Here is an 18,183-nt window from a genome sequence, read left to right as displayed (position 1 = left end):
CTCAGAAGTCTCTAGGCACGGGTGAAGTGCTACTTCTTCAATCCGTTAAATGCCCCTGTATGCCCTGCGGATACTCAATGCATGCTAACCACCAAACGAACGGATGACTCAGAGCTTGAAGGAAATCCACGGCAGGCTGGAAAGCAAAGGCGCAGCTTATGGCTCAAGGATTAGGTTGTTACCTTTTTAAATTATTGCTTTTCTTTAAAGAAACGGCTGTGGGGGACGCCTTTCAGCACTAAGAGAAAACCTCAGAAACCCTTCCCCCTGGAGACCTAGCTGAGAAGACCACACCAGGCACAGGGCATGAACAATGTCAAAAAGCTACTGCCCTGTAGGACACTGGGGCTGGAACAAAGATGCCTCCCAGCAGCTGGGCAAGGCTGGCTCCCACATAAGAAAAGCAGGGCTGATGTGAGCGTCCCGCACGATCCCCATCTGCTGAGACCTAATCCTGGGTTATCTCTCCGCTGGCTCAGAGAAACCTGAAACGCCCCAGGCTTTTGAAGGGCTTTATCTCCTCTTTCCAGGAACTGGGCTCAGTCCCTGTACTCGCTCCGAGGTGCCACTGAGCAGCTGCTGCCCAGAGCCCAGGAGAGCCCTGGTCCCATTTCCAGCTTGACCAAGTACAAGAGCGGAGCCAGGGCTGCGGATCCTACTCCCTCTTGCTCCCCGGGCATCCGTCTCACAATTAGAAAACCCGTGTGGGGAGCAAAGCAAAAATCACATTTCACTAACAGCTACTCGGGGTCGGGGGCGGGCAGGCGGGAGGGGAAGCGGGAATTCCTACTTTCGCCATAAATTGTATGCAAATGGGTTCTTTCCCTGGCCGAGAGCCAGGAGTGAGCGCGTCTTTCATGAGCTAACCCTGTTCCGCTGGGAGGGCTGTTCCTTTAATTCGCCAACTGAAAAAGTGGGAAAGGATGTCTGGAGGCGAGGCGTCCCATTACAGAGGAAGGAGCTCGCTATATAAGCCTGCCAAAGTTGGCTGCACCGGCCACAGCCTGCCTACTGTCACCCGCCTCTCCAGCGCGTAGATACACGCCCCCGCCTCCGTGGGCACAAAGGCAGCGCGGCTGGGGGACTCGGGGGACCGCGCACGTGGGAACCGCCGCAGCTCCCCACTCCAGGTACTTCTTTCAAGGATCTAGGTCTCTCCCCCATCGGAAAGGTAAGTCTGTTTTTCCCTCATCACTAGAGGTCCTTATGATGTACGGATTGCATTCCTGGTACCAAATGAGTTGTGGTTTTATATTATAATTATAAAACATATGGGTTTTTTTTTTCCGCTGCTGGAAAAAAAAAAGAGTGTGTATTGGTTATGATCAGATGCACCTTGACTTTTCTGGTCTTGTAATTTTGTTTGTTTTAACTTTATGAATAGTCGAAAGGAACTTTTCGTAAAGTTGTTATCTTCTGCTGTTCTGCAGAGGAAAAGTAAGAATTTTCTCTTAAACTGCCCTCCTACTTCTAGTCTGGCTGATTCACCTGTATATATATTTTATTTTGAGGGTTAGGGAAGTAGAGTTTTATGGTAGAGTTTGCTCATAGCCTGCCCCTGGGATGGGTTAGAGGGAGTTTGATAGAGGAGTGCAGGGAGAATACAAAAGTTTATATCTAAACAGCACTTACATAAAGTTTACAAAGAGTTTTGTACCCATTCCCTCATTTGGTCCTCAAAATATTCACCCTGGAGATGAGAGCTGGGGGACAGAAGAGAGGAGGTGGCTCCTGGGCCAGATGAATAACTGACAGGCGGCTAGAGAGTGGTGGAGAACAGCTTTATTCCGGTGCCTAGAGCCAGCAGTGTTCCACGTGTCTCTAGAATCACCTCCTCCTCCTTACCTCTCATCACAGAAAGATCTGAGCAACAACATCCCCCAGGTATGGGAACCCTGCCGCCCCTGGCGTACTTTGGAAAGAACACAGGGGTTCTTCTCACCCATCAGTGTTGTAAGAGGAATAAGAGCTTAGGTTTGAAGCCAGAGGTGTTTGGTATTCTCCCCACCACCATACATATGACCCTGAGAAAGATACATCACTTCCTTAATCCTCAGTTTTCACATCTCTAAAATGGGGACAATAGCGTCTGCTGTCGTTTTGAGGAGAAAATGAGGTATAGAAAGATCAGCAATGACTGCTTAATAACTGGAAGTTTGGATAATCATTGTCATTGCCAAAAACTGCCATCACTCTGGAAGTTAAAAGAGGCACTTAGCCAGTCTTGGATCGTTTCTTGTGTGTTGTTCCTCAGCCCGCCCCCAGCCCCCACTTTTTATCTCACCGAGTCTGAGGGTGTCTCACTAGGCTGGCAGGTCTGAGACTTGGCTGTATTTTACAAGCAGGGGGTTCTGTTGGCACAGGTTGGAGAAAAGGTAGCAGCCTGGGGCTGGATGTTAATGTCAAATTCTGATTCCAGAATGCCAGGAGGTTTAGAGTTTAGGCATCTGCAGATTCTAAAGCTGACAGCTATGAAGTACAATGCTGTTGGAAACTCTTTGGAAAAGCTTTCTGTCCGGAGGGAGAGCAGGACAGGGAGCCCCACTTGAAGAATGAATACCTCTTTTTCATGTTTTTGTAGACGTTTTCCCCCATTTTTACAGAGCTTTCCCATATGTGTTTTAGAAAGGAAAACTACTACCCACCCCAGCCAGGCAAGCCCAATTCAGGACTGAAGAAGATTTATTCAGTCCTAGATAACCCAGTGAAGAGTTTCTGGCATTGCGCACCTGCAAGTCATTTGCAGGAGATGTAAGTTAGCGTGCTTTGGCCCTTGCATTTCAGGAAGGTGATTGCTTTGTGGAGAAGAAAAAGGTGCACAATATGAGTATTCTCTGGTTTGCTCAAACAGCGTAAATTGGACAAGGATTGAAAGGGATGTTGCCAAGCTCTACAGTCATTAAATATTTTTTTCCTCTATGCTTTGTTTTAAAAACCTAGCTTCTCTATTTTATCTCCCACTAACCTCCACCTTCCCTGCTCTAAGAAGTGACTAACCTTTCAGCCTTCAGCTTTGTCATTCATATAATGGAGATGACAAACTATGTCTCACAGGGCTCTTGCAACATTCAAATGACATAATATATGGCAAACTCTTGGCATAGTACCTGCCACATATTAAGGTTTCAATAAATGGAAACTTTTCTTAGTTTCTCTGTTTATCATTTTACAAGGACTGTCCAAGATTGATGTTCTAAGATCATGATTTTTAAACTTATTTTTAATGATGAAAATATTCATTACATGAATTTATGGCAAAACCCCAGTATATGACAGGTAAATGCAGGGCTGCTTTGGTTGAAGTGGGGTCACAAGGTCTAAAACTTATACCTTTGATCTTAGCCTAAGGGACATGGCCACGAAATCTTCAATGACAACAAACACAGTTACAAATCATGAAACCAGGCTGTGTGCATTCTGGTTGCCATTCTGCCCTTCAACAAGGATTTTTGCCCCTCTGAGTCACCATCTGTAACAGAAGTAAGAGCAATTCCACAAATAGTGCAATAGACAGGAATATGTATGAGAAATTTAAAAGGTTTAACAAAGGCTATTTTAATTAATTCTAATGACAATGATAGCCAAAATATATGATGAGCCTACTTTCAAAACTGTAGACCTTTGTGGGATCATCCACAGCATGTCTCTGAGGTATGGACTATATTTGTTGGATAAAGAGATGGCTTCAAGAACAGGGAGACTGAATAATTTACCAAGGTCCTAGAACTCGGAGTGACAGAGCCAGGTGTCACACCCAGGTCCCCATGATCACCAAGTCAGAGGTACATTCTGCCGTGTTCCTTCTGAATGCTTCTCTGCTTCTTGCCTGCCTTTAGAAGGAAAACACTTCCTTTCTGACTAAATACGCCCCTCCAGGCAGACTGTGGCCACCCATAAATACAGCAGTAGCCTGATCATATAACCAGAATGGAATTTGGAAAGAGAATTCAAGCTGACAGAATGAAAAACATATCACCCTTAATCCTACCCTTTCTAATGCTAACAATAAATTAAGAGCACATATTCTCTTCTCTCTCTCTACATTTCTATAGACACCTAGCTGTGCTTTATTACAAGAAAAAATATCCACTGGACCAAAGCGCAACCCCCTTCATGCTGAAGCCACTTCAGTTTGAAACGTAAAAAGTAGGTTGCAAATGTTTAGTTGGCTCAAAATATATGTCCTTTTGTGATGGTAAAACACACAAACACAAAGTTAATAGTGAGGGCTATGTGTCACATATGTAATAGGAGGGTTTGCCAATGGTTTCTCATCTCATTCTCACTCTAACACTACAAATCATAAATTGCTAGCTCAATTTTAAAGAAATTGACACTCAAGGAAGTTAGGTGACTCATCTGAGGTCTTTCCGTAATTGAGGGGCAGAGCTGGCTTTGACCCAAGCTTTCTAACTAATACCCCACTGTTCTTTCTGCTGTGCTATATTGCCTTCTGAAGTCAGGCTGTGCTGACCAAGTTTAGAACCTTAAATGGTGTCTTTCAGTGAATGATCAAGATGGTTGAGAAGCCCCCAGCTGGCATTGGTGCCTATTGATTTTACAGAATAGCCCTGCATGTATCATTTTTCATGGTTCTCAGCAAAGGTCAGCTCTCAGTGGTGCAACTCGCTGCCTGGAAACAGGAAAGTTCAAATTTCAGCCCTGGAAGAGAGAAGAATGAAACTAGAGGTAGCAGTCAGGTCACTCCTGCTGATTTTCATCTCAGAAAAGTAGGCACACAGGTGAGCCAAACATGTGGTTTTAAAAGGGCTGATTGGTAGGTAAAGTGAAATCGGCCTTGGGGCCATGAATCCCAGGACAATTTGGAAATGGTTGTAGGCTCCGAGTCACAAATTGAGCCACAAATTCAGCAGAAGCCTCAGAGAGGAAGATTGTGATTCAAATACCTCTCACTCTGAGAAGATTGTAGGGAATCCCCTTGAATCTTATCCTGGGCCAGTTTGAACACCTTCAACATGTGGGAAACATTAGATGAAGGCTCCCTTCCAAGGAGGAAAACCCCCCTCAAAGTGTGATGTGACCAGCCTCCCACAAACCCCAGGCCATAATTTTATTCAATGTAAAAGACAGAGATGGTGAACTTACCTACCTTCGGGGGCTATACATGCTTTGTGACTTCTCTGTAAATGAGAAAAGTCTGCATACCAACCTGATTCTAATCCTGGTGGCCAGACTTTTTTCAGTTATGCCCTTAAGCCTAAACTCCTTTCCCTCCACCTCCTCTCACATTTCCAGCTTCTCCTCCACTTTAGAAACAACTCTATCACTATCATTGCTCTTTTTGACCCTTCATCATAGAATAAAAGCAAAACGCCCATGTCAAAAGCAGATCATGAATGGAAAATCCCTTCCATGTGCATTTTTAGTCTATCTGTGAATGGAGATTTTAAAAATATATATTTCATTCCACATTGTCTCAGAATTTGGAAATTTCCTGAAGTTCATAGGTCCTTCATGATCTAGCCATGGTAACTCAAACAGCTTTGTTTGGTCCTTTAACCCTCCCCAAATACCCTACACCAAGAGCCAGAGATATATCATGAGCTCTGAACATAGATAGCTTTGCTTCAGAATTGACCATTGTTCACCTCTAACCCTAAAGCTGGCTGCTGCTAACTTCGACAAGAATGTGTCTGAAATGTTCTCCTAGGAGAATCCTAGGGGATAATCATAATAGCTAATATTTACTGAGGACTCTATAGGCATCGTGCCATTTAGTCAACCATAGATTCTAGTAAGTCTTATCACCCACCCTATTCAAATATGCACAATGTAAGGCTGAAAATGTTTAAGTAGCTTACCCAATACCATGCAGAAAGTACTCAGTGGAGTTAAAAATCAAACCCAGTTCCCAGTCCTGAGAGGCTAGTTATAACCATTTCAGTAAGGAAGTCATGCTCAGCACCCTAATTCTATTCATCTTCTGACAAGAGAGAGGGCTAGACACAGCAAAGCTAAGAAAGACACAAAAGCTTGTCTTTTTGGCGCTGGTGTTCTGTGACAGACTGGTTAATTTTGCTATCTCCAGCTTGCTCCTTCAGGCTTCACCTCTTGAAAAACACTGTAATTAAATGATTAGCATGTGACCTATAATATAATACATTTTCTCTACTAGACTTTAAGCTACATGAGGGCAAAGCCCGATCCATATCACATCCCTGCAACCAGCCTGAGACCTGAAGCATAGACACACATAAGCAAGTGCTGCCCAAGGGAAGCCATGAGTGCCCTGCAGGCTGCTTGGAATCCCCCTGCTCCAGGTTCCCACTGAGCTCTGCACGTCCCCCACTGTGTGTGTCATAATTACCCCTATGATTGCCTTCCCTGCCACACTGGACTGTACACCACTGAGATCAAGAACGTTAGGGAGGCAGGAGCTTTGTCTGCTGGAGTTCATTTTCCCCAAAAACAGACCCACCATGGGCAGATGCACCATTAGCACAGTCCCCAGAGGAGACGCCCAGGACTATGGGATGGTCTTGTGAAGGTCGATGCACAGATATTGCAGAGGAATGCTTTAACTTCTAGGTAGATTACTATTTTCTTAAATCTCCTTAGGGAGTACAGAATTTTCAAACTGGAAGGGCTTACAGACAGCCTCTAAGCCAGAATCTTGCAGACTGGATTTTAAAAAGAACCTCAGAGGAGATTTGGGGGCTGCTGTGGAGAGACAGGGAGGCCAAGCAGGGGATTCCCCTCAACCTTATTTCAATGAAAGCCCCTCCACTTATCTGTTTTGTACACTGAGCCTCCTCATGAAATTTTATTTGATGAAAGGGCTCTGTGCGGAAAAAACAGAATGTTTTTGTAAATTGCTGGCCTAGGTTAGCATACCTCATTTTAAAGAGGGTGAAACTGAGACATAGAGAAGGGAAAGATCTTTCTAAGATCTTCCGCCAGTTGGCAACAGGGTCAGGTTGGAATCCTAGGTCTTCTGACTCTTGCTCTTGGAAGGCAGGGACAATCTTAAAAGTTTCAGAATTAAGACATTCTTTTAGAAAAGAAAAATGAACAGAGTCTTATTCTCTCAACAGCCTTAACTCACATGGACCGAGCCAAGGATGACTAGTATCTCCCTATTCATTATCTATTACTGCATACCAAATTACTTTAAATCAACACTCATTTATTATCTCATGGTTTCTAGAGGTCTAAGCACAGCTTAGTTGGATTTTCTGCCTCATGGTCTCTCATGAGGTTATTGTCTGTGTTGGACAGGGTTGATGTCTCATCTAAAGGCTGAACTGGGGGATGATTAGCTTCCAAGCTCATTGATGTGGTTGTTGGCTGGACTCCATTTCTTGAGAGATATTGAACTGAGGGCCTCAGTTCCTTGAAAGCTGTTGGTCCAAGGCTACCCTCAGTTCCTTGCCACATGGGCTTCTCCAACAAGGCCATTTACATTAACAAAGCCAATGAGAAAAAGAGTTGCCGGACACAGTGGCTCACACCTGTTAACCCCAGCACTTTGGGAGGCCGAGGCAGGCGGATCACTTGAGGTCAGGAGTTCAAGACCAGCCTGGCCAATATGCTGAAACCCCATCTCTACTAAAAATACAAAAAAATTAGCCTGGCATGGTGGTGGGCACCTGTAATCCCAGCTACTCGGGAGGCTGAAGCAGGAGAATCACTTGAACTTGGGAGTCGTAGGTTTCAGTGAGCCAAGATTGAGCCATTGCACTCCAGCCTGGGCAACAAGAGCGAGATTCCATCTCAAAAAAAAAAAAGAGAGAGAGTCTATAAGCAAGAGGCACATCACAATCCTGTGTAATCTAATCATGGAAGGGATATTCCATCACCTTAGTCATATTCTGTTTGTTACAAGAAAGTCGCTGGGCCATCCCACACTCAAGGGGAGGTAATTGCACATGTATGAGAATGCCGGGAGGCACTATCAATGGGGCCACCTTAGAGTCTGCCTGCCACAGCCTCCAGCACTCCAGTGTCACCAATTTCTGGCAACCTCTTATCAATGACAAGTTCACTCAACCCTTCTGTACTCTCACTGATGAGTAATAAAAAAATTTATCGAGACCATGGTGAAACCCCATCTCTACTAAAAATACAAAAAATTAGCTGGGCGTGGTGGCAGGCGCCTGTAATCCCAGCTACTCAGGAGGCTGAGGCAGGAGACTGGCGTGAACCCAGGAGGCGGAGGTTGCAGTGAGCTGAGATCATGCCACTGCACTCCAGCCTGGGCAACACAGCAAGACTCTGTCTCAAAAAAAAAAAAAAAAAATTCTGGCAGCCACTGAAGTGGACTAGTTTTTATTTAACATCCTCCCATGTATATAGTGGAGCCAAGTGTTTTGATTAGTTGTTTTAACTCATTGGTTAGCCATAATTTCTCCTGAATTTCACCCCAGGGAGGGGCCTTTCATGGCAATGATTCCAAATGTATTTTATTCTAAAGCAAGACAGTCAATGTGACCAAAACTAAAACTCATCCATTGTCCCCCCTCAATCTATTCCTCTCAGCAGATATAATGAATAGTAACATCTTCGATTAATTCTTTTTTCTTTACTATCCCCACACACAAAATGTTGTAGTCTCTACTGCCTTGACATGCAAATCTGTTCACTGCCTCCCCACTTTCTCCATCACCACCCCCTGCCCCACCTCCATTACCCCTGTAGTTCAGGTCTTAGCATCTCACAGATGGGCCACTGCAACAGCTTTCCCACTGGCCCCCAGCAACCCAGCCTTCCCCTTCTTCAACCTGAGACATAGAGGTTAACATTCCTAGGCCTCAAGATTTCCAAATACTTCTCTTCTGCCTGCAAAAAAATTCAGATATTCTGACATTCAAAATTCTCCATGATCTTGCTTCTGGTCTCTAAACAGATCCTGTACTTCAGCTGTAATTCATACTGTTCACATCAACCCTTTTATTCTGTTTATGTCCTTGTAAATGCCATTCCCTCGTGCCTAGAATATCCTTTTTTATGTTTTTCACCTATTCATATTTTTCTCTCAAAATTCAGTTCAGGCACCACTTCCTCCAGGTAAATTAGATGCCCCTTTACTGTCATCTCATTCTACCTATGTTTCTTTTTTTAAATCTATCATCTCCTTTATCTTCCTGGAATGGCCTGTCTGCCCCTCTCGACAATATAGTTCCTAAAAGAAAAAATTGTATCTGGCTTATCTGAAACCTAGCACAACTGGAATAAAGTTAATCTTTAGCAATTAATAGGAGTCCTTGCTGTGTCCCAGATTTGGACATCCTCTTCCTTAGCAGTTTGCTCAGAAAGCCCAGAGCTTGAAGTTGTTTTCACGCTTCACCCACTGGCTTGCAAGTATGCAGTGTGATGACACAACATGTGATAGGAGGAAATCATCCCAGCCCTAGGACAGGAAACTGTCTCAGGACACAGACCTCAAGGAATGTGTTTGCTTTCAGAGGTGGCCTTCAGGATAAAAACACAAATTGCTTTGGATTTGGAAAAACCAGTACCAAGGACAGAGGAGTCCTGTCTGGGGATTTGAGGCTGAGTCACAAGAGATAGCTGAAAATCTGGAGGTTATAACAAAGATTAGTCAACAACTAATAGGAGGAAAGAACAGGCTCAAGGGTGAGATGGAGACAAAGAGCTCTCTATCTTAGGACATGGAGAAGCTCACAGCCCACGAGAAGAAATGAATAATGGTTAAGAGTATGACTTTGGCATCAGAATCCTCTGGGTTCGAGAGGTATTTGCTTGCTATGTGATCTTGGCCAGTTACTGAGCTTCTTTAAGCTAATTTCTTCTTATTCATATTAAAAGCAAAGTAGTAGCACCTAGTTTAAAAGTTTATTGTGATGATTAAATGATGTAGTTCATGAACATTGCTTAGCATAGAAACTGGCATTCAATATAAATGTTTTGTTGTTGTCATTGTTTTGTTACTTGTTGATCAAATAGTTCTTGATGATAAGATCCCACTAGAGAAGCAGTTCCCAAAAGTGGGTCATGTGGAAAAGCATTCTCATGGGAATCACCTAAAAAAGGGTTTTGTGGCCAAATGAGTTTGGGGAACACTTGGTACTCTTCTGTTCTTGGAAATACACAGCTCATATATCCATTCAATACATAGTTTTAGGGCTGGTGATACAGTAGAAAGAAATACAGTCAAGATCCTTTTATTCATGGTGTTTACATTATGGTGGCATATCTTAGTTTGTACAAGCCGCTACAACAAAATACCATAAACTGAGTGACTTACAAACAACAGAAATTACTTTCTCACAGTTCTGGAGGCTGGGAAGTCCAAGATCAAGATGGCACCTTATATGTCCTCACATGGCAGAAGACATAAGGCAGCTCTCTGGGGTCTCTTTTAATAAGGGCACAAATTCTATTTATGAAGGCTCTACCCTCATGATCTAAGTACCTCCAAAAGACTCTGCCAACTAATATTATCACACTGGTAATTATGTTCCAATGTGTGGATTTTGAGGGAACACAAACATTCAGACCATAGCAGAGGGAAGGCAGACAATAAAAAGGAATCACATAAACTTATAGCACAATTTCAGGTAGTGATATTTGCTAAGAAGAAAGACAAAACAAGGTAAGGGGATAAACAATGACTGGTGGTGAGAGGAGTGCTCTTTTAGATGGGGTGAGAGGTGAATGTGCCATTGTGCAGACATCTGAATGAAATGAGAGAAGGAGCTCTGTAGGCAATGGCTAGGAGTTTGAATTTCATTCTGAGTGTGGTTAGAAGCCAATGGACGGTTCAGGGAAGTAGAGTGCATCATCTGAGATATCTTGCTGTAATTAATCTGTTCAACTTTCATTAGCCCAGTATCTCCAAACATACCTGACCATAGGACATCTACCTAAAAACATCTTGCAACGTAGTCTGGGAAATTCTTCACTGGAATACGAGGCTCCATAGATTTTAAAGGGACTGCAAATTTGCTCTTGTTCATCTAGATCTGCAGTAAAAATCCAAACATACTGCTTGGGACAAAATAGGCATGCCCAGGAAGGAAAACCTAGCTCTAGAGGTAGAGACAAGCAGGATGTCATCCTAATTAGCAGCTCTTTTTGGCAAAGACAATCAATGAGCACAGCCAGGCCTCAGCAGATTCTGGAAGCCCATTTGATGCCAACGGAAACTCGCCAATATCTACCCAAGGCTAATAAGTGTTTGCAAACAGTACACCCTGGCTTAAGTATTCTCCAAAAAGGAAGTACATAAAACTTGAGATCCAGCCAGAGGTTCTGGGAGAAAAACAGAGGTCAAATATTTTGGTGCTTACATGTGCACAGCCACCAAAGAGCTGCTGAAGGTCTAGGAAATGGAAAGTGAAGGTATCCACTTGAATGCTGATCTCTTTCTTTATGGAGCAGTAAAAATTTAAGTTTTTACCTTATCTGAACTAAGAAAATTCCTTTAGGAGTCAGCCCAGTGTAGCTCAATGTAGTTGAAAGCATACATTTTAGAAACACAAATAAATCAGGATTCAAAAGCTGGCTCTGCCTCTTAAGCCAGTCATGGAAACTCCCTGAGTCTCAAATTAATTTTCAAATAAGCATAATAATACCTAACTCACCAGGTTGTCATGATAAATGACAAGATAAATGATAGCATGAATAAAAAGCATTTAGTGTAACATTTGGCATAAAAATGTATATAATAGGCACTCAACAAAATGTTAGTTTCCTTATTGTTCAATTCAATCTGTATTTAGTTTCATAATAGAAGCTGTCATTTATTGAATAACTACTATATTCCAGCAGAGGTTAGCAAACCATAGGGTGGCAGCCTATTTTTGTAAATAAAGTTTTATTGGAACAGAGCCATGCTCATTTGTTTATGTATTATCTATAGCTGCTGCCTCTACAATAGCAGAGTTGAATAGTTGTGACTGAAATCATCTAACTGCAAAGCTTTACATATTTTCTATTTGGTCATTTAAGGAAATGTTTACTGATCCCTTCCAGTCAACCTTACTAAATGTTTATACTTACTTTCCAGTCACCTTAACCTAACAAGGTGGATATTATCATACTTATGCATATAAAGAGATTGAAGCACAAAAATATCATCTAGTAAGTTCCCCTCCAAAAACATAATGCCAAACTCTATACCTAAAAGAAGTTCAGAATAATGATTAGAAGTTGTTCATTTGTATGATTCATCCTCATTTGCCTCTGCCTTCCTCTGACTAGTATTTCTCTCTGGCTAAATTTCTTGAATTTCCTGCCATATGCTGAATTAAATGATCCTATTTAGAAGGAATTTTCCCTCCTTTCCTTACTTATACAAATAAGTTGTTTGTTCATAGAAGTCCATGCTTTCAAAACTGAAAGTGGTAATTTCCAGCCCCTCTGAAATGCTCTCCGGTCTTGACTGATTTCTTGGAAACCACACTTTTTTTAGATAGTACATAGTGTGAAGCCCAGTTTTCCAGAAATGATAGATTTTTAGCTCCCCCATCTGCTACTTCTCACTGTATCTTCCTCTCACTTATTAACCTTCTCTCCAGGTCAGACTCAAGGAGAGCAGGCTTTTCTTCCAGGGGCTTTAAAGATTTGCCTAAGACACAGATGTTATAGTCCACCTGGACTATGCCCTCCCCTCAAGTTCACAACGGTAAATAAAATAGTTATGTAAACCCCAATTCCCAAAAACCATCCTACCTTGTTCCATTTTGCAAATCCAATAACTCTATTCATATTAATGATGTTGTGTTTCTGATAGTTAGTAGATAAATATTAATTATTTAACTTGAACAATGACTCTTACTTCAAAGGTAACTTGATATAGCAGAAAGAGCATAGACTTTGGAATTATAAGACTTAACTCTGATTCAAATAATTGCTGACTAGGCCACTTACTTAACCTTCTTAAGCCTTCAGTTCTCTTACCAGTAAAATACAAACAATGCTCCCTAATTCCCACAGTTGGTAACATGATTAAACAGCATTTGTAAAGTGCCAGGCACAGTATAAATATTGACTTACTTGCTTCACTCTTAGTTTAAATTGCTCAAGATCCTCTAACATAGAGCTCCACATTTTATCCCAGAGAGGTCGTAGTTAGGTATATCTCTACTTCCTTCTAATACAGGAGGAAATGAAAGGAGTAAGTGTCTAGGATTTGTTCTCTATCAGTTCTTCCCCCATTGTGTGCCATCCAACCTAATCCTGTGACTCACTTCAAACAGAATAATCAACTAGATTTGGGAAACACTCTATAAACTGTCCCCTTCTTCGAGATTTCCAACGAGCATGAAGCTATTAAACACCCTGGAAAAACCTGAAGTAAAGAAAATTGTGTAATTTGTTTGGCTTAAAATCATATTTGGTTTAAAAATGGTTATAAAAAAAAGGTTTAAAATAACATTTTCCAAACGTGTTTAATTAGGAAATCTTTTTCCCTCAGATTAGTACCTATCAACGTGTTGTAGATTACACTTTAGAAAATGCTGTTTAAAGTTACACAGCTAAGTTAAAGCCAAGTTAAGGGGGTTAGACATACCTCTATTTTTCAGATTCTTCTGCAGTTTTTCCTGTCCTGCCTGTAGATCATAAAGATATTTCATTACCTGTAGTTTCTCTGGACCCCAACCTTAGTTATGCAAACCACCTTTTAACATAATTAAAACAAGTGAATCAGTTCACCTGATTTAAATTTCTGTTCCCCCTTTCTAGCTATGTGATCTTGAGCTGTGTGAGCCTCAGTTTTCTTCTCTATAAACTGTGAAAAATAAAGACAACTACCTCGGAAGTCTTGGGGAGGATTCAATGAGATAATCCACAGAAAACACAAAAAGCAGTGTCTGGCACAGATGACATGTGGAATCAATGTTCATTATTATTAGCATTTAGATGGTCCCATTTTGGGAAAGGGAAAATAGACAATGAAAGTATGTTTGCTTTGCCTCAGGTCACACAAATTAATTACTGGAGTAGTCTTAGTTTTCCCTGAGAGTCTGGTTTCCTGCTTCCAGTCCTAGAGACGTATTTTTGTTTCACGAGTCATATTCTATCAAAATGTATCAGACTTTATTGAACTTGATTTAAACAGGATTTTGTAATTGTCAGTGGCTCCATCTGGCTCCTTGTGATGCAAACCCCACTCAAACAGGATTCCATTCATTTGAATTTTAGCACATTGGATCGGGAAAGATTTCCAAAGCTCTCTAGTTTTGCTATGCCAAATATTTGGTGTATGCGTCAACACTCTCCACTCCTGTACCCATGGTGGATATTGCTAATCCATCACAGCACCTTTTCCCGAAAGCCTAGTCATAGCCACAGAATCTTTCTCAAAGCAGTTCCAGGTAGCTATGTCAGCTCTTTGAGTTGAAACGTAATTGATCCCAAACCAATTCTCTTTCTTAACCAGTGCTTGAACCACCTGTACACTATTACTCTTTTATTTTTTAACATGCCCAATGTCATGGAGCTCCCTCATAAAGGGAGACAAGAAGGAAAAGAAAGAAGAGGAGAAGATATACTAACATTTGTGTAACATTTATTATTAATATGTCAGGCACTTATAGCTTTGTTGTCCCATTCACTGTCTCAAACAACCCTGGAGAGATTTTATAGTTGAATAAGCCACAATTCAGAAGTTATAGGACGTTGTCCAAGGCTCCCCAGCAGATAAGTAGAAATTGGTCTCAAGTCTTCCTGACTCTAAAGGCAATGCCCCTGTCTCTCCCATCACAATGCCTTCTTAAAATTTTTCAGGGTCTTTCGGGACTAAATTTCTGACTTTGGGTGGCTGATAACAATTTCACAAAGGCAACCATATCACAGAGCCCTATCCAGAAGTTCTCTTATTTAGGGTTGTGTTGTAAGTCTGTCTGTAATCAGTTCTTCCTAGATAAATCTCTTCCATTTCTGAACCTTGGCTCAACACTTTGAGAACTCACTATCTAATGCTTCTGAACGAGCCAACTAGATTTCTTAAAATTCTGGATGAAGACCAGAATAGAAGAGGTCATTGTTCCATTGGGAAATAAATTCAAATCTATTTTTGAAACAATTTTCCAGAATTTTACAGGAATCTATATTGTTGCCACTTGGTCAGAACCACTTTTTATTTTCTTTTCTGTCTAGGCAAGAAATAGAGAGAGAAAGCAAATGCTCTGCAGTTTTATTTCAAAAATTGAAACCAGGCCACACCAGGGCAGTTTGTGGTCTGAATGTATCAATGGATCTAGTCATATTTCATCTGAGCATTTCTTAGGTATACTAAACCACAAATATGAATCTCATTATTGTGTCTGGATGGAAATATTTTATGGATTAAGATTTGTGGATTTAATTTGGTTGGTAATGGAACTTCTGTTCAAGGGGCAGGAGGGAGGAAGTCATGAGGCACCACCAATGCTTAAGCCAAACTGTGGAAATAAACAGTATTTGGAGGGTTTGTACTTAATGTTGGCCAGTTGACTTGGGTCTAAAGTGAAATTCAAAATTAAGTTCAACAAAAATATTGTGAAATTAGCAATGGACCACAGATCACTAGAACCAAAGGGATCTTAGAATTGGAAACCATACACAGTTGCTCATTTTACAAAAGAAACTGAGACCTCAAGAGTGGATGTGACTTGCCTAAGGTCACACAATGACCCTGTTGGTCAGACCTGCTTAGCAGAAGTGGAGCTCAGAGCTGCTTGTCCAGATCTTCCATTTATTGCACTTCCTGTTATATGGCCTCATAAAAGACCAAGTATCTGGGAATTTAAAAAAAAGTAATGAAGGTAAAAATTTAAAATGAGGAAGGGAGACCTATATTTAATAATAGTACAACAAAACGACAAATACTGCAATGAAATTGAAAGGGTTACTAACTAATAACCCAGGATGCTTCCTTCACACCAAAACCAAGTTTTCATGCTGAGTGCATCTTAGGCCTGGCCAATTCCACCTTCTGCCAAAGGAGTCTACTTGATCATAAAGCAATCTTGTCTTAAAGTAGAAAGTACTGAGCTCTTAAAAGCCCTTGGGTTGATGTCTAGAATCTCATGGGAAGGAGCTAGGTCTGTCTTTGTCACTTTTGTACCCTCTGCACTTAGTGTGGTGTCTGGAACATAGTAAGTACTCACTGAATAACTGAATGAATTAAAACAAACTAATTACAGAACTAAGGCTGTGATAAATTCCTTGATACATCTTACTTTAGAAGAGATTACAGGAGAGCCAATTACATTAGGGTCATCAGGAAAGTAAGAGTATTTGTTCATTCATTAATTCCACAATATGAGAACCTGCTATGTGTAAGTTCAAACCAAGAAATACATTCAGCTTCGTTTCATTTAATATAAACATATTGTGCATTTACTATGTTCTAGATAAAGTGTTTTGTGTTGGGCATTCAGAGATGAATGTCTCAGATATATCCCTGCCCTCATAGAGCTTATAGTCTACATACAATCTAACTGCACATATTGCAAACCGACTGTTTATAGACTAATATAAATACAAGCTAAATTAGCTAATTTCCTAAGAGATAGAGTTATGCATGCATAATAAAGCCACTCCAAATCTTTTTTTAAATGATAAATGAAATAATATCATATCAATTCCCCAGACAATTCAGAAGAGAGAAAGATAAATTTAGGCCAAAGTTACCTGATAAAACTTTCAATAGTAGATTTTTTTTAAGCAGCATCTTGAAGGACTGATAGATTTATTCATGCAGAGATGGCAAAACATCTTCTAGAAGCCTTCAAGACATCTGGAACCCTTGCTCAATGATCACTGAGAAATGGAAGCATCCCAAAGGTATCTGTCAGCTTGCTTCATCTCCACAGCAGCCACAGGCTGTCTGGCATCTTAATGGTCTACTTCTGGAGGATTGATAGTATTCTGCTTTGAGCCAGGGGTTGGGAAGTTATATAGTCAGAGGTTGGGGCTGGTCTTGACTCATAGCTCCTTTGCTTGGCCCTCAAGCACAAAAGGCTGTATAAAATCATGGTTCAGAGCCCTGACTTTGGACTCAGGTGGGATTTGGTTCAAATCCTGACTCCATAACTTAATAATGTCTGAACCTGCACAAGCCATGTAAAGACTCTATGCCTCAGTTTTTTCAGCTGCAAAATGAGGGTACAAATACTATCTCATAATTGTATGTGAATTTGAAATTGGAAATGTAAAATGCTAACTAAGCACAGGCTCTGGCAAAATCAACACTTAATAAATTATAGTTAATGATATCTATATTACTTATGATGGTGATGATGATGTCAACTTCCTGATTATTATTATTATGTCAACTTCTTAATGATCTTCCAAGGCCTCTTCAACCAATATTTGGTGATTGTAATTCTTTCCTTTTCTAGGAAGCCCTCCATGAACTTCCCAGTGCAAAATGGCACACAATTATCTCATTCAGGATGGCATTAATACCAGACCTTGCTTGTGTATGATATTCTAGTTTCTGAGATCTCTAGGAACAAAAAATAACTCCTTACTTGGCCTATTTTCCAAAGTACCCAGCACATTGGGAGGTCCATACTAAGTAAATAGCATTTCGCTCTTGAAAGAATGTTAACATTTATACTCTTGCTATTGGCTTGGGAGTGTGCACCATGTTCCCAACCTGCAGTGGCACTTAAGAATATCACAAATACTAAATCAACTATACATGGAGTTAAAATCAATTGCAGCCGGGTGTAGTGGCTCACGCCTGTAATCCTAGCATTTTGGGAGGCAGAGGCGGGCAGATCACCTGAGGTCAGGAGTTCAAGACCAGCCTGGTCAACATGATGAAACACTGTCTCTACTAAAAATATAAAAAGTTAGCTGGGCGTGGTGGTGGGCACCTGTAATCCCAGCTACTCAGGAGGCTGAGACAAGAGAATCGCTTGAACCTGGAAGGTAGAAGTTGCAATGAGCTGAGATGGCACCACTGCACTCCAGCCTGGGCAATAGAGCGAGACTTCATCTCAATAAATAAATAAATTGTATTTTGTGGCTCTTTGGGAGGAAATTATGAGCTTTGTGATTATACAGAACATGTTTATCTTCTTCAGTGTTGTATCATTCATACTTAACTCAGGGCTTGGCACATATGTACCGAAAAAGTAGACAGTTGGACGAAAGGATGGATAGATAGACAGAAAAGTAAAAAACTCATCAGGGCCAAGAAGTCTAGAAATACTTTAACATAAATGCTCTCCAGGATCCCACCACCTATATTTCTCTCTG

At 41.2% G+C, this 18,183-nt stretch overlaps 1 protein-coding gene across 14 annotated transcripts in view; it reads left to right on the top strand.

The window, feature by feature from the left end:
- Positions 1 to 614: 614 nt before the first annotated feature.
- The window catches only part of TNC (tenascin C), a 97,328-nt gene continuing 79,759 nt past the window's right edge, over positions 615 to 18,183 (top strand). For 5 of the 14 annotated variants that reach the window (XM_063649859.1, XM_063649858.1, XM_063649856.1 and 2 more), the window contains exon 1: positions 901 to 1,171. The gene's annotated coding sequence lies outside the window, so the exon portion shown is untranslated. Of the gene's footprint in view, positions 1,172 to 18,183 lie in introns of all 14 variants that reach the window. The other 9 variants (XM_063649851.1, XM_063649848.1, XM_063649850.1 and 6 more) reach the window with 4 other exon arrangements.

Source organism: Pongo pygmaeus, chromosome 13, assembly GCF_028885625.2.
Source record: "Pongo pygmaeus isolate AG05252 chromosome 13, NHGRI_mPonPyg2-v2.0_pri, whole genome shotgun sequence".
Taxonomy (NCBI): Eukaryota; Metazoa; Chordata; class Mammalia; order Primates; family Hominidae; genus Pongo; species Pongo pygmaeus.
Note: the sequence above shows the minus strand (reverse complement) of the source record. Positions and strands in the feature narration are given on the sequence as shown.